Raw genomic sequence first — 15395 nt, forward strand, 5'->3', positions numbered from 1 at the left:
TGTACGGATTGTCACCGGCTTTGAAGACAGTATCGTCTGGAAGTGCAACGCCCATTTCATGAAGAATCCGACATATTGTAAAATATACATGAAAACGACAGAATGATCGTATTTGCGGCGGAAATTTCTTATCGAAGAGATGGGCGAATGATATACCACAACCAGTAGTGCTGCACCATACAGCAAAATTTAATTGCTGGTCCCAATATTTCATGTGCCAGCCCAGCCAGACATTACTTTCTTTTGCTGATCCATGAGTGATTACGTTATCTTTAAATATATCCTGAGGATGAAAAGTAAATTTATCTGTCGGCGTTACATATATTTCTAAGTCAATGAGAATAGGTTTTATGTCATTCGGTTTGGGAGGAATATCAGCATGCTGTACTGTCGGCATATGTCCGCCAGCGGTTTTATTCAATTGAAAAGCAACCGGGAATAGGTCTGTACTCATGATTCGTGTTTCTATATACAGATAGATTTTAATGGAGGAGAATTTTCCATATTTTACCTTCGGAATCGTACTGACATTCCAGACTATGTTAATACTATATTTCGGATTCAGGTTTAAACGAATTTTTTATTTTTTACTAAGAATAGATAACATACTGCAAACAATGGAGAATTTAATAAAGTCATCGGCAGCAGCAAATACGACAGTGCCCTATCGGAACAGTTCAGAAGGGGCACTACCAACCGCAGCGTCGGACGCTCGATCCATAATAGAGACGAAACGTGAAAAAATACTCTGTGTCATCGCAAGTGGCCAGAGTAAGTTATTTTTTGGTAAGGAGATTTCAGTTGCTGACGTAGAAAAATGGGGAGATGAAACGGTAAATAAAGCCTTCAAAATGTATGAAGCGAAATACAGTTCTCTTATAAGTGATAATATCACTCAAAGTTTCATAGATCTAGGAGCAAGAGCAATAAGTCAGGTAGTTCCAATCGATGACCGAGATAACTATGCCACTGATCTTAAAAAGGATTTTATTCTAAACAGTGAAATAAAACGATTATCAGGACGGATAGCCTACACATGGGGGCCCATACTTGCTCTAGTTTCCACCTGTTTAATTACGGGTAAACATTTAGATTTTAAAAAAATCGGGTTTAATATAATACCCGAAATAAATGGATTCAACTTCGCAAGCACCGACTCAGCAAACGGAAACGCGTTCCGAAGGGGCTCCGCCGACTCCGACACCACAAGCTCCGACGACTACCCTCCGGAACAAGCCGCAGCGCAATATAGAGAAAATTACATTACCGACGAAGCATCCAGGGAGAGTGGCTGCAGGGAAGCGACTAGCAGAATGGAACAGGCAAAACAAGAAGATGAAGCGGGAAGCAATGACTAATGATAGTATGACTGAAGCAGACTGTACAAGCCTTCCTCCACAACAGTGTGATGAATGATATAATAAATGTCATCTTGTTTTAGGAATTATAGGAGTTTCATTGTCTGCATTAGGGCTATATTTTGGACGTGCTTGGCATAATTGTTCCCTCCGGAAAGATGAGCCGCTTCAGAAAGTGACAAAAACAGAGGTGGGAATGGTAGCGAAAAGTAATTTTTCCCCCTCTGGAACCCCTACAGTTACCGTTCCGATAGGGGTTCCGATAGGGCAACCAAATCCCGGTCCCTCTAGTCAGTCATATATTCAATTCCTTCCTTTTGGTAAAAAAATACGTCTTCATGGCAACTGGAAAAAAGGTGTTATGGTCAATTTGAGGTATTAATGAAAGTAAACATTTGATCTTAGTTATATTTTATTATTTCTTTATGTGTTATTGAATTCTCTATGCATTAAGTTGATGTAAAACTTAAACTTTGACTGTATGTCTATAATACTGCACTTTTGAGCTCATGATCTATCCATGATCATCCTATCATCTTGTCTTAAACTGAAAATTCCACAACATACCACAAGCAAATATTTTCTCCAATGATATACATTATCATTTGATCAAACTCACCCTGAATGACAGCTTCATCCTCCTCAAGCTGTTCTTTACTGCTTTCTTTATCTCAACATTGATATTGCGATTAAGTTCGTGACCAAATCTGAAAGAATAATGGCAACAGTCAGACCCTGGCAAGCAACCATGAAAAGTACAAGGCAGACTTTTCTCCACTGAGTGGTCCATACAATTTAAATTCCACATTGAAGACATCAATCATGCAATAGGTACTTGGTAGACATTGTCATTTGCACTGAATGCCACCACCCCCTTGTGCCGTACAAATATCCACATGTACAGTACAGTTAGAGGTACAGAACAATTACATTTCAGGTAAGAACACCGTCTAAGAAACACATTTATTTCACTGTCTTAGGGTTATCCCACTTTTGCTTGAGGGCAAATATCATAAGTATCATAATTTGGGAAGGTATTGGAATTTTCACTAGGGAAAACAAATTACAATTAATCATTGGTGACACTGAACATTCAATGAAGAGTAAGATTAAGTGATTGAGTCAACGCCACACTTAATCACTAAGAGTAACCATGCCTAGGTAATGTATAATCTCTGTGTGAAAATGATAAGAAACTGTACGAACTAAAAGGCCAACACGTAATTTTAAAGAGAACTGGGTGCAAAAACAGCACAGCTAAAAATAAGGATGCACTCTAGAAAATAAATTTAATGGATACTTACGGCTTACTTGTGTCCCACCTTTGACCGCTCTCTACCAGGCCGTTGTATACAGTGTGAACTGCATTCTGTGAGAAGAAAAACATCAAAGTTTGAGATGAACAGAATAAGGATGCTGTGGTAAACACTCACAGACTATCAACAATAAGTTAATTCTTCACATATGCGAATCATAACAGTAACCATGCCTAGGTAATGTATAATCTCTATGTGAAAATGATAAACCGTACGATAAAATCTTGAACTTATTAGCCGACACGGCAAAATCATAAAGCGGACCGGGTGCAGAAACAACAAGGCTAAAAATAAGGATGCACGTTAATGTGCAGGTCATAGGTAACTCGATTACGACCTTACATTAGTTTGAACACAGGGGGCAGACGAAAGTCCCCTGGGCTGGGTAGGAGGGGGTTTTTGTGCAACGGTTTACCTTATTTATTTTATTAATTTTGACTGCGATATTTCAAATAAAGTTCAACTCCAAAATGTCTGACTGCCTTCTTTAAAACAACAAGTAATTTTATTAATTTTGACTGTGGTATTTCAAATAAAGATTTTGATACCACACTGTCCGACTGCTTATATATTACCGTCTGACTGCTTATATATTACCGACAAGTCCTTATCTCCTCTCCAACTTACAAGTGTATACACCACTGTAATTGCGCCGTTAACATTGCCAACTTGCTAATCCGCTGTCAGTATCAGTGGATTAAGTGATTGAGTCAACGCCACAGCCTGTGGTGTTGACTTAATAAGCTAATCCGCTTAATTTTGACTGTGGTATTTCAAATACAAGATTTCGACTCCACACCGTCTGACTGCTTATATATTACTGTCTGACTGCTTATATATTACCGACAAGTCCTTATCTCCTCTCCAACTTACAAGTGTATACACCACTGTAATTGCCCGTTAACATTGCCAACTTGCTAATCCGCTGTCAGTATCAGTGGATTAAGTGATTGGGTCAACGCCACAGCCTGTGGTGTTGACTTAATAAGCTAATCCGCTTAATTTTGACTGTGGTATTTCAAATAAAAGATTTCGACTCCACACCGTCTGACTGCTTATATATTACCGTCTGACTGCTTATATATTACCGACAAGTCCTTATCTCCTCTCCAACTTACAAGTGTATACACCACTGTAATTGCGCCGTAAACATTGCCAACTTGCTAATCCGCTGTCAGTATCAGCGGATTAAGTGATTGAGTCAACGCCACAGCCTGTGGTGTTAACTTAAAGGGGAAGTTCACCAAGGATGATTTTTACATATGTGCTAGCTTTGTGGTCACTTACCCCGGAAAAGCTATTTTCGCCATTTATAACTTGCACGATTTTTACAAAAACCGATAGAAATAGTACAGGAAGTTGCCCATGTAATTTGAATCATGGGAAAAAAGCGCCAAGCTTGGAGCTTGCATAATGTGATATGGAAGGCACCATTTTTCCATGGGTATGGCATTGTCCACTCACCCATGCTTAAACCAGGCTGTGCGTATTTACATAACTTTTGTTTATACTGATATCCTTGCATAAACGGTGAATCACTTATGATAAACTGTCCACTGTCAGATTTTATGTTGTTGTTTACTACTGCATTACTGTGAGTGGACAATGTGGGGGCCATACCCATCCGAAGATGGTCCCTTCCATATCACATGATGCAAGCTCCAAGCTTGGGGCTTTTTTCCCATGATTCAAATTACATGGGCATTTTCCTGTACTATTTTTATCATTTTCGTAAAAATCGGGCGAGTTATAAATGGTGAAAATAGCTTTTCTGGGGTAAATGACCACAGAGCTACCACATATGTAAAAATCATCCTTGGTGAACTTCCCCTTTAATAAGCTAATCCGCTGATAAGCGCAGTCATTAACAAGTTGCCAATGTTTGCGGAGCAATTAGAGTGCCAGTGAAATGTGCACTGGTTGAAGAGGAGATAAGGTATTGTATGTATTGAAAACAGTCAGACAGTCAGGAGTAGATATTAATCATAGTCAAAATTAATAAAATCAAAGAAGGTAAACCGTTGCATAAAAAGCGCCTCCTCCCCACCCCAGGGGACTTTCATCTGCCGCCTGTGGTTTGAGGGTAAAACAACGTAAAACCATGGATGTTTTACATCCATGTAAAACAAATCGAAACACGGATGCCGAAACGTCTTGGGTCACGGTGCGGTGCCGAAACAACCTGTGGCCAGAAATTTTGAGATGCTGAAATGACTCATTGCCTACACTACCAAATACTATCCCACCAACAGTGTAAAGCAGATGCGTTGGGATAGGCGAGATTCTACGCCTGTAAGTTATTTGTTATTTATTTGTCGCTGCTAAGCTAACTTTTCGATGTTGTGATCCACGGAGAACGTAAACCTCAAAAGACAAAGATGCGTACAAACGATTCTCACGATTTGATTTCAGTGAATTTGATTGCTGCGATTTTTTTCTACACGTTGCGGTCTCCTTATTTCATGCCCGAGTCGTCTCGGCACCACAAGACGTTTCGCCACCGCTCACGGCTACCTGACAGAACTAGTGCTTGAGCGTAAAAAGTATTTAAATTTATAGTGCCAACCATATCACGTACGTGCTTTAATCTTTGTGAGAACATGGTACGAGCCCGTAAGGAAAAGCTTCATTTCATCTTCATATATCTGTTTTTCTAAGTTTATCGATAGCGATAGCCGCCGACACGGCAAAAGTTTGAAAGTGGTGCCGTAACAAACGGCAAAACTCACACAAAATGCACATAAAAGTACTGTCAGAACGCAAAGGTCCGGCTTGCGAATGAGGCGCTCAGCCAATTACTAAATAGTTTGAAAAAATCGAAACAGGAATCGCGAAACGTCTGGGGTTGAGGTGCCGAAATGACTTGGGGCTGGAAATTGAGAGGACGAAAACTTTGCCGAAACGATCAGTTACCCATACTGGGATCGAATATGGAACTATCGGTAAGGGTTGGCGAAAATCGGGGGGGGGGTACCTGCTCTGAGAAGTGGTAGGGTGTGCGGCCGCACGTAAAAAACCCGGGGCCCATTTTAGACCTAAAATCTCGTTATTTTAGGACCCCATTTTAGACCTTATGACCTTTGACCTAGGTCAAAAGTCATAGTGTCAAAATTTGCAAAAATGTAATCGGGTAAAAAGCAAGCATTTGCGTGACCGAGCTACCGGCAGAGCTTACCACTACACTGCATTTACGGTTTTGTTGTTGCTGGCCAAGCCATGATTTCCCAAAAACATTTTTGGAAATACTAAAAAAATTGAGTGAAAGAAACTATCTTTCACCCTCACCAAAGTTTTGTCCAGCTTCTGAAATTATCACTTATCTGCAGTTACAGTCTAACTGGTGGTTTTTAAAATTCCAAACTACAAGCAGCCTCGCCGTACTTCAATAAGGCACTGCTAGTTTTCCCATGGTCGACCTGTTATGAGAGTAGTAGTAGAGCCACTTTGTTTCGATATTTTCTATTGGGCAAAATTCTTCCATATATGGAATTCTGACCAATTAGTGACAGTGTTTTAAAACAAAGTCTACATTTATTTTGGCTAAAGCCAGGGGGTCTCTTTAATCGTTCCCCTGCCACACAAAAAGATATCGATGCTTATTGAGTGCAGCTCAAAACCCTGTGCTTGGAAGACGGGAACTGACAGTTGGAATTTGTTCACTGTGGCACTCAAAAATCGACCCCATTTTAGACCCTGGTTTACTGTGAATTGATACCCCCATTTTAGACCAAGTTGCTGAAATACCCACCCCATTGGGCGGCACGTATACATATTGGCAAGTAATGGAAGTACCCCCCCCCCCGGGGCGAAAATGACTCTCGACACTTGTAAAAATTAATTTCGGAAATCCTTACCTTCACTTTGATCGATGGTCTGACTTTCCTTCGGTCTTGCGTAGCGATTGCCAGTTTTTTCTTCTAGTAGCTGCTGTTTCTTTAACATTTCCTCCTGATTTTTCAGCAGGCGCCGAAGTTCATTCTTGCTGATTGTCACTTCATCTTGGCCGCGATCTCGGCCAGGACTCGGCGATGATGACGCCCATTCGCTTGAAATTGGCGACGACTGCATTATGCTAGCGGTGATGACTTTGGGTGATAACTTGCTTTGCGGAGATAATCTTCTTATAGACACTGTTGCTGAAGGAACAGATTTGTAATTCGCGGACTAGAGCAAATCGCACAATGACTTCTGGGTATATCCTCGTACGACTAAGTTTTTTTTTTAATGTAGAATTATGAAAATTACAATAAAATTATTTCTTTAAATATAAATAGAATCGATAACAAGCAATATATTTATGTGTTTCTGTGCACAAATTAAAATACCACTATTGCATGCTATTTTATGACATCGTTTCTTCACGTTAGAATGTCAGTGGTAGCAATCGAGGATGTTTTGGTGTACAACTTCCGGTAGCTGCTGGCTGCTGTCTCGAGCTCTGCCTCTCCCGCGCAATCAAAAGTCAAGTTGTTGAAGATTTCCAAAAACGACTCCTTCATTCTCTCTAAAAATATCGAGCATCTAGGATCTAGGTAAGTAAAAAGGTGTTCGTAAACTGTTGTGTACGCTAAGCGTGTTGCCTCGTGCATCGTTTAGTCGCTTGAATAGCATGACACCGGTAAAGCACCCTCGGTGAGCTCATTTTTGAACCTCGATAAAGTTCGAGCTTTAAAATCTTACAAATTCACTTCTGATCTACTACTTGCGTGTCATAATTTTTGAGCGCGAAATTAAAGAAAAGTTTCTACAGCAATTTTTTTTAAATCGGAATTTCATTTTTCTCGTTAGAGTTTCACACAGCGATGACGGCCACATGTCCACATATCGTGAGATCTTAGGTCAATTGGTCTTCCCGTAGTACCAAAGTTTGCACAGCTACAGTGATGCCCTATTTTTATTCTTGCTTGGTAAATGACTATCGAAAATTTTATTGTTGAAAGTGTGAGCAAATGTCAAACACATTCTCTTCTGGGGCGCACGAAGTAGAACACGGAGTGCCGTAGGTGAAGCACACGTGAGCGAGTTGAGTGAGAGATCAGAACTACAATTATGACACATTATGTCATTTGTGTATGTCGAAACAATGCATATGGTGTTTTATGTAGTCAATCTGGCTGTGACTGCGACAACGACTCAACGAGTTGTCATAATCACGACCCTGCGTTCTCAACTTGAAATGACGGTAAAGAAGGATGACTGCGAATCCAAACTAAGCGACAAACAGCTGAGCTAGCGTCGGTCGGTTACGCAGTCAATACGACAGAAAAAGGCCGGTGATTTGCAGAGCCCCAATGATTAAACCGTCGCAATATCCAGGCAAAACCTCCAGCTACAGCAAGGTAGCTACAACTGATCACACTTTACGACAATATATTCAATACTGGTCATATTCTGTACAATTGAAGTAGTCATTGGTCGGCTATGATTAAAACATCGATGTCAGTGGCGGCCTCAGGCCGGTCAATCACTGCGGCACAATGCACAGTGACGCCTCTCTGTTGTTCACCGTGACACTTGCAAAACTTCCGTATTGCTATTTTTCGACAACCTTGATCGACAGAATAGAACAATAGGTACTCTGCTGCACGCGACGCTTGTCGCTGACACCTGTTTTTAGCAGTATCGGATCAGCCTCATCAAATTCGAGTACATATACTGTGTTCCCACTAGCCAAACCAACCCCGCCGGTAACTAACGGTTTTGATTGGTAAACACCTGTGGATTAACCCTTAATCTCTACTTATGTCCATACACGGAATTTCCTCCGGTGTTTTGAGGAAAACACCGGTGTTTTGCGCCCTCTACGTTCAATATATGTCTATAGTACAGGTTGGATAAAACAACAATGGCGGATGTCCAGGACGCAACTGTAGCGGCGTGTCTCCTGTATTTTCACCTTCATATGCGATCCAGACGGATTCAACAGTTCAATCGTCGCCTCAGGAATGCCCAGCAACATGGACACAACGTACTTCAGTTTGACCATGACGAGTACGCAAGAAATTTTCAAGAACGCCGTAGGCGATCGACCATGCGTTTCATGTACATGCTGCTTCAGGAGGAAATCAGGAGGGCTACTTCATCTTCCGACCAGTTATTTCCCCTGAAAGCTGGAGGGCATTGAACGGGAGCGAGAGATCTGTTGTCTTCCATGGTTCGTGTCGAGTCCAGCTATGCGTACTGTGCACTCGAGCTGATAGGTCAGAGGTAATGTTTTGGACAAAAGTCGTCGCGAGAGGGCGTTTACACCGTCGTTAACCGTTCTGACACACAATTTGCGTCGGCGCGCCGTTGCAGGTCTGACGAAATTCGACGCCGTAGATCGACGCCGTCGCAGCACCGTCGTTAACTGTTCTCACACGTGGTTTTCGTCGTTGTTTACCATAACAACGGCGTTCACAACGTTGTTGAATGCTGTGTCAGAACGGCCCTATAGACCATGTTCGTGAATGGAAGAGCTTAGGAGGTGTGAAAAAGTGATGTGGCTGACTCGCGTACACCAGAGTCACCCGTCGAGGCGATGTGTTTTAGTATCAAAAATGAAAAGTTCTTTTGTCTTGTCTGTACATTAAATTGAGAAAAAATCTTCGGGGAAAATTTGTCGACGGCGCTTGGCTGACTCTGACTACAGCCTGTAGTTCAGAACCTTGCCTGTACTACGCTGTAGACTGTTGACATCGTTCGGGTCAATCCTAGCTTCTTCGCTTTGTTATTACGTCTCCGGCGTATTTCTTTCGACGATCTTCGTAAGTGTAAACACATTTGAGGGTTTTGGTACGTGTCATTACTTTGTTGAAAAATAAGGAGAAACGTTTTTATCATGACACATGATCACAGGCGTGTGTGTGTCTATGCCCAGTCTCAAAGATGCGGGTTCGCAGAAAAAAAAAAGTTTGAGTTACATGCATTGCGTACTCCCGCTTCCATTGCGTTCAAAATATTAGTTCTGGTCGTCAAACGAATGAATTCTTTCAGAAACTGAAAGCGGGGGTTATTTTTTCTTTTGTCTTGTCAAGTCAACAGGTAAACACGTTTTAATGCCAGAGATGCATCACTAATGCGTAATGTACACTTATTAGCGCCGGGGAAGTGATATTTGTTTGCTCAGTAGGAACTAAGTTTTTTTGAATAGTTGATAGACCAGTCTGAAAAACGATGTTTCAGTATTCCTTCTTTTTTCTTTCAGCACCATCCACTTTCTCATCACCAATTTCCTTGTATTACGCAATTCCAGTGGGACATATCTCTGATTGTGAGTGCTATAGGTGAGTATAGACAAATTTTCAAGTGATGCGTGTTCACTGTCCAAGGTGTGCACTGTTGATTTGCATAGTCTCAATCTGTGACAATGTGCTCGACTTCCTCTTATCTTTGTCAACACCTGTGATTGACCTCCAGTCATCTTTGTCAACATATGTCAAGTAGGGGTATTAAAAATGCATATTATACAATGAAGGTTGTGGCTTTCATATTGTATCTGATTAGGAGTGAATGATTTTCTGTCCAGGTGCCTAAAGTCTGAAACTATCTGAAGTGGGCTTTGACAGTCCATGACAATAGAGAGACATGTGTAATTTTAGGCAATTTTTTCAGTATTCTGGTTCTAAATATTATTTAGAGTCTCTTGTTCTACACCTTTTAGCATGGCTAACTTAAAGTGTGTTTGAATGACAAAAAATGTTGTTTCACACATATGACTGGCAAGCCTTTTGATAAATGAGGATTGCAGTTAGAGAAAATTGTAGAAAGCTAAACCTCAGTATTAACTTCACATTGAGGGGCAACTTTATTCGGGAGATGCAAAACAAGCTTGGGAAGGGCTAGGCAAATGAAACAACAACCCACAAATTATGCAAATGGTCAAACTTTTGCAAATAATTTGAATGTATTTGATGGTAGATTTGACACTGAGGATTTAAACAGAGAGTGTAACCGGATGTGTGAAAATATTCCATTTCATCAATCTGTAAACTGATATATATTCAGTCTGTACACATTTCCATCCAAACACGATATCTTGACCTGATGTGTTGCATTGATTTTAGCTGAGTGTTCAATAAAAATGCAACCTCATATTCTCCACATTAATTAACTGTTTGATTTGGATATCATTCAAGGCTTCCTTTCTAGTAGACCAAAAAGGGTGTTGATGTATGCCACCGTTTTAAAACACTTGTCTTGAATACACACACTCCATACGGTTATGTTTGATCGCCATCACTGTTTACTTATGGCCATGAAGGGATAATTAAAACGTCAGTTGTCAATTTGTTTAAATATGTTAATAACAAAGTACTTGCAGGCACGGCCACTAAACAACAGATGTATTTCTATTGAGTAGCAACCTTGCAAAACTGGTAATAAGTTTACTGGAAATTATGAGCTAATTGTAGATAAAAGCACTAATAGTAAGGGTTTTACTTTTGAAACAGTTGTAATGAATGAAAAGCCTGTTGAAATCGTTGAGTGTTTTTAAAAAAAATAGAGATCACCATGGAGCTACCTCCATTGGATCAGAGAGAGATAAACATTGAAATTTCAGTGAAAAAACTAAATGAATAGTTATGAGGGCCATGCAGTGTATGTTTTTTTTTGAGGATGCTGAAAAGTTTTGATGTTAGTCAGAGAGCTTTGTAGAGAGTGTTCACACATTAAACATAACAGTGTTGTATTTTAATGTGAGTGTCAGCAATTTCATAAACAATGGCAGGAAAATAATTTATATGAAACAAAATCCACTCTGTGAGCTGTATAAAAGCGCCATTCATATAAAAGTAAATGCAACTTTACACTGCTCACCCTTTACATGTACATATTGGGAAATGCCATCTTGACGGCGATATAGAGTATATTGTACCCATAATTAAGAAAGTTTCAAAATATTGTTATTTCAAGTGAAATGACCATACTGAATACAGACCTCCTTTGTTCATAGGAGACAGATCTTATTGTATATCGAGGAGATTGAAACTTTATTTATTAACATTAATATGTTTTGGGTAAAGCAAAGGCGACTTTCACAATTGGACAATAGCTAGTATTCTATTGTAAAATACCAAGCATTCTGCCTCTCAGAGCAGCCTGAATCCTTGTAATCATCTTTGTTATTTATGACAAATTAATTCTAGTCCTTACTTGAATCTTGGGTGCTTGAATTTACTTTTCCATAATAACCATGATTACTGTATGTATATAGGATGATATTGATACATGGATTCAAACAAGAAATTGCAGTTAGTAAACAGAACAAAAATACTGACAAAATAGCTAAAAGTTGCATTTAATTGGAGCTTTACAGCCTTTAGGGATATGTTGCAAATATGAATTTGTTATTTTTTTATCATCAGCTGCAATTTAGTTATTTCTTCTACATTTAAATATTCTTATTTGTGACACACTTTGAGACACTGTGATCTTCCATGCGCTGTTAAATAGTGCTGTCTATGGCATTTTTTATTGCAAAAAGCATCTCAGGATACAATTCCAGGATTCCTTGAAAGAAATACCATTAATGACACACCAGTAGCCTGAGGCATTGTAAGCTTTTGTGCATGGCCTAAAAACTACATCAAAATCTTAAAATTCTGTAAATGTTGGGAAAATTGTATGTCAAGCATTGATTTATTTAGAAGCTGTAGTGCAAAGACTTCATGTTCTATTCATATAAAATGTAGGTGTCTTAAGCTGCTGAAATAAGTTATTACATTTGCGATGTTGATCAAAGCTTATGATACCTTGTTTCTTTTTCTTTTTTTCAGCAACATCTACGTAATCAACCAGTATTTCCATCTATCTGATCTAGCGTTAATTGTCTCTGATTCTGCATGCCATCAAATAGTTAAGCATTCACATTCCATCAATAAACCACTGATGTTTGTACACAACAAATATTCCTATGGGGAAAGTACACTGTATCATGTGACCAGACTCAACAGGTATTAGCACCAGTGACCTGCTGATCTTTAGAACCCATACATAGTTTATCTATTGTTTGCACAAGTATTCATTGAATAAACCGTGTCTGTACCTGTACAATAGAAGTGAAGCTACTCTTGAAGCTTTTTTCCAACAATACTACAGCTTTGCATATTTTACTTCAGCAGTTAGTGACATGGAGCTTATGTATGTATGGTGTCGTCTGTCATCCAATGTTCGATATCTGTCAACGTTTTACATTCCAAGTTTCTTCGAAATGCCCTGTTAAATTTCTCTTTTAAAACTACTGGTCATACAACTTTGATATTTGGAATAAAGGTCCCTTGGGATGACCTTTCAAGATTTGTTTAAATTGACCAGGAATATGCAAATTTGTATTTTAAAGGCAATCCTTGTCATTTTTGGTTAAAAAATATTTCACCTGTGACCAAATCTTTTTCTGATAGCTTTGATAATTGCTATTTAGGTTCATAAAGATAATAAAAATGTGATGTGTTGCAATTATGATAAAACCTACAACTTTGCATCTTTTGGAAAGTTTTGCCATTTTTGGTACAAAAATTGTTTCTCAAAAAACTATGCTCTTGATCAGTCTGGGTCTTTCCAAAATTGGTATTGCTTTATCGTAATATTTTCTATCAGATTGGCCACATTGTCGACACACATTTTTTTAAAAATGCTTACAATTTTTAGTCTGGCTCAGACAACCACAACAGGGTATCATTTTAAAGCTTTGACATTGCTTTTACGTCTTGCAAAATGCCACATGTATACCTACACAAATAACCTTTATAACAGTATTTCCAATAGAGATGACAAACATCTACAAAATGATTCTCAGTACTTGAGAGAAATCGATAAAGTTGGGGAAGAAATGAATCATCATATTTCGAATATTTTCACACATATCACACTAATTTTTGGTCATGATCTTCTGAGAGCACGTGGAGCATGTTGACAGTCAAAATTTGTTGAAATTGATGGGACACAGGCTTAATGGGAAGCCAAAACATGCCGATCACACTTGGCACATAATTTGTGACACATACTTTATTAATGATGTATTCTGGTTGATGATTGGCTAACAGTTGGAATATATTGTCATAATGAGTCACTGATTTCGGAAATGACCTGGACTGCTGATAGCGTTGATATTTAGTATACAGGTTCCCAGGTTTGTCTGAATGTGATGAAATTTGCAATTTTGTATTTTTGCAGCATTAGCCTTTTTTTTGTCAGACCATCCTGAAATAAGCTATCCAATATTTATACCTTCTTCATCAACACATGTGTTTCAAATGGTTATTCTGTACACAACACAGCAGATTTCTATCAGCCGTTATGTCGCTTGTCATGTATTTTGTGACTTCTTGTTGAAAATCACTTGTATTGGATATCCAGTTCCATAAAAAATATGTATGCACAATCAAGCTTGAATATGTATGGTATTTGTTAGTGATTCAGTATCAGTGAACAATCTTCTAATTCGCCTTCAATGTGTTTCTTTTATGTAGTGATCAAATGGATGCAAAAAGAAAACACTGTCCACACTGTGATGAAGAGTTGGTAACAAAGGTCTACAAGCGGCACCGCAGACAATATTTCAATGAAATTTCGAACAGTTGGACTACAGTTGCAGACATTAAGCAAGGAGACGATGAACCACGTGATGTCGGTGATGTTCTGCGTGATATCACCACCAACGATGGTGGACAAAGCAACACTATATGTGATTTCCTTGGATTGTGCACTGAAGAAAACTCAGAAAAGTATACTCAACAAGAGAACATCAAGGCTTTCATGGAAACATCGGAGGAAGAAGATCAAGCATACTTCTGTGAGCCCAGTGTAGAGGAGGAAAGGGATTTCATTAGCAATTAATGTAATTTTGAGATTTGGGACACTATAAATGAGAATGAACTCAATGAAGATTTTATTGAACAGTTGGACTCGTCAAATCTCTATGCTTCAGTTTTTGCAGAGGAGTCACATGACCCAAGACTATTGGCACTTGCTAATTGGTTCTGTCTGTTTTTATCTTACCTATGGTATTTCCACAATTTGACAGAGACATGCATGTTATTGATACTTGGGTTTTTTAGAATGATGTTCCTTTTTATAGGGCAACTGTTCCCATGTATGGCTGCCTTTTCTGTTCTCCTGCCTATGAGCCTCTACAAGCTAAAAAAATGCTGGGTTTCAATGAAGACAATTTCACCAAATTTGTTGTTTGCCAAAAGTGCAGTTCCATTTACAAGTTTGATGACTGCTACAAAAGAGTTGGCAGTCAAAACATACCAGTCAATTGCAAATATCGAGAGTTTCCCGCTCATAGACAGAAGAGGCACAGGCAACCATGTGGGGCACCTTTGCTTAAAGAGGTAGAAGTCAAAGGAAATAAGAAGCGTTTGTACCCTTTTAAAGTTTACTGTTTCAAATCTGTCCTGCATTCTTTGTCACATCTGGTCAAAAGAGATGGTTTTGTAGAAAAATGTGAAATGTGGCGAGATAGGAGACCATCTCCTGGTGTTATGTCAGATGTGTATGATGGAAGGATTTGGAGAGAGTTTCAAAGTGTGCAGGGCAAACCATTCTTAAGTGCTCCCAAAAATTATGCAATGCAATTAAACTTAGATTGGTTTTGCCCCTTCAAGCACCTTCCATACAGTGTAGGAGCATTGTATCTAATCATTCTTAACTTGCCACGTGCAGAGAGGTACAAAAAGGAAAATGTAATTCTTGTCGGGTTAATACCTGGGCCACGGGAACCAACATTGAATATAAA

At 39.2% G+C, this 15395-nt stretch overlaps 2 long non-coding RNA genes across 2 annotated transcripts; one reads left to right on the forward strand and one right to left on the reverse strand.

The window, feature by feature from the left end:
* Window positions 1-1665: 1665 nt before the first annotated feature.
* On the reverse strand, window positions 1666-6652 carry LOC139128114 (uncharacterized). The gene is made up of 4 exons (XR_011551198.1): window positions 6529-6652; window positions 2663-2727; window positions 1978-2065; window positions 1666-1703 (listed from the first exon to the last, which is right to left on the reverse strand). It is a non-coding gene; the product is annotated as an uncharacterized lncRNA (long non-coding RNA).
* Window positions 6653-7047: 395 nt separating this feature from the next.
* LOC139128108 (uncharacterized) lies at window positions 7048-12570 on the forward strand. Its single transcript, XR_011551194.1, has 3 exons — window positions 7048-7206; window positions 9861-9939; window positions 12433-12570. It is a non-coding gene; the product is annotated as an uncharacterized lncRNA (long non-coding RNA).
* The last annotated feature ends 2825 nt before the right edge of the window (window positions 12571-15395 follow it).

The sequence above is a fragment of the Ptychodera flava genome, unplaced genomic scaffold (assembly GCF_041260155.1).
Source record: "Ptychodera flava strain L36383 unplaced genomic scaffold, AS_Pfla_20210202 Scaffold_43__1_contigs__length_1316584_pilon, whole genome shotgun sequence".
NCBI classification, from domain to species: Eukaryota; Metazoa; Hemichordata; class Enteropneusta; family Ptychoderidae; genus Ptychodera; species Ptychodera flava.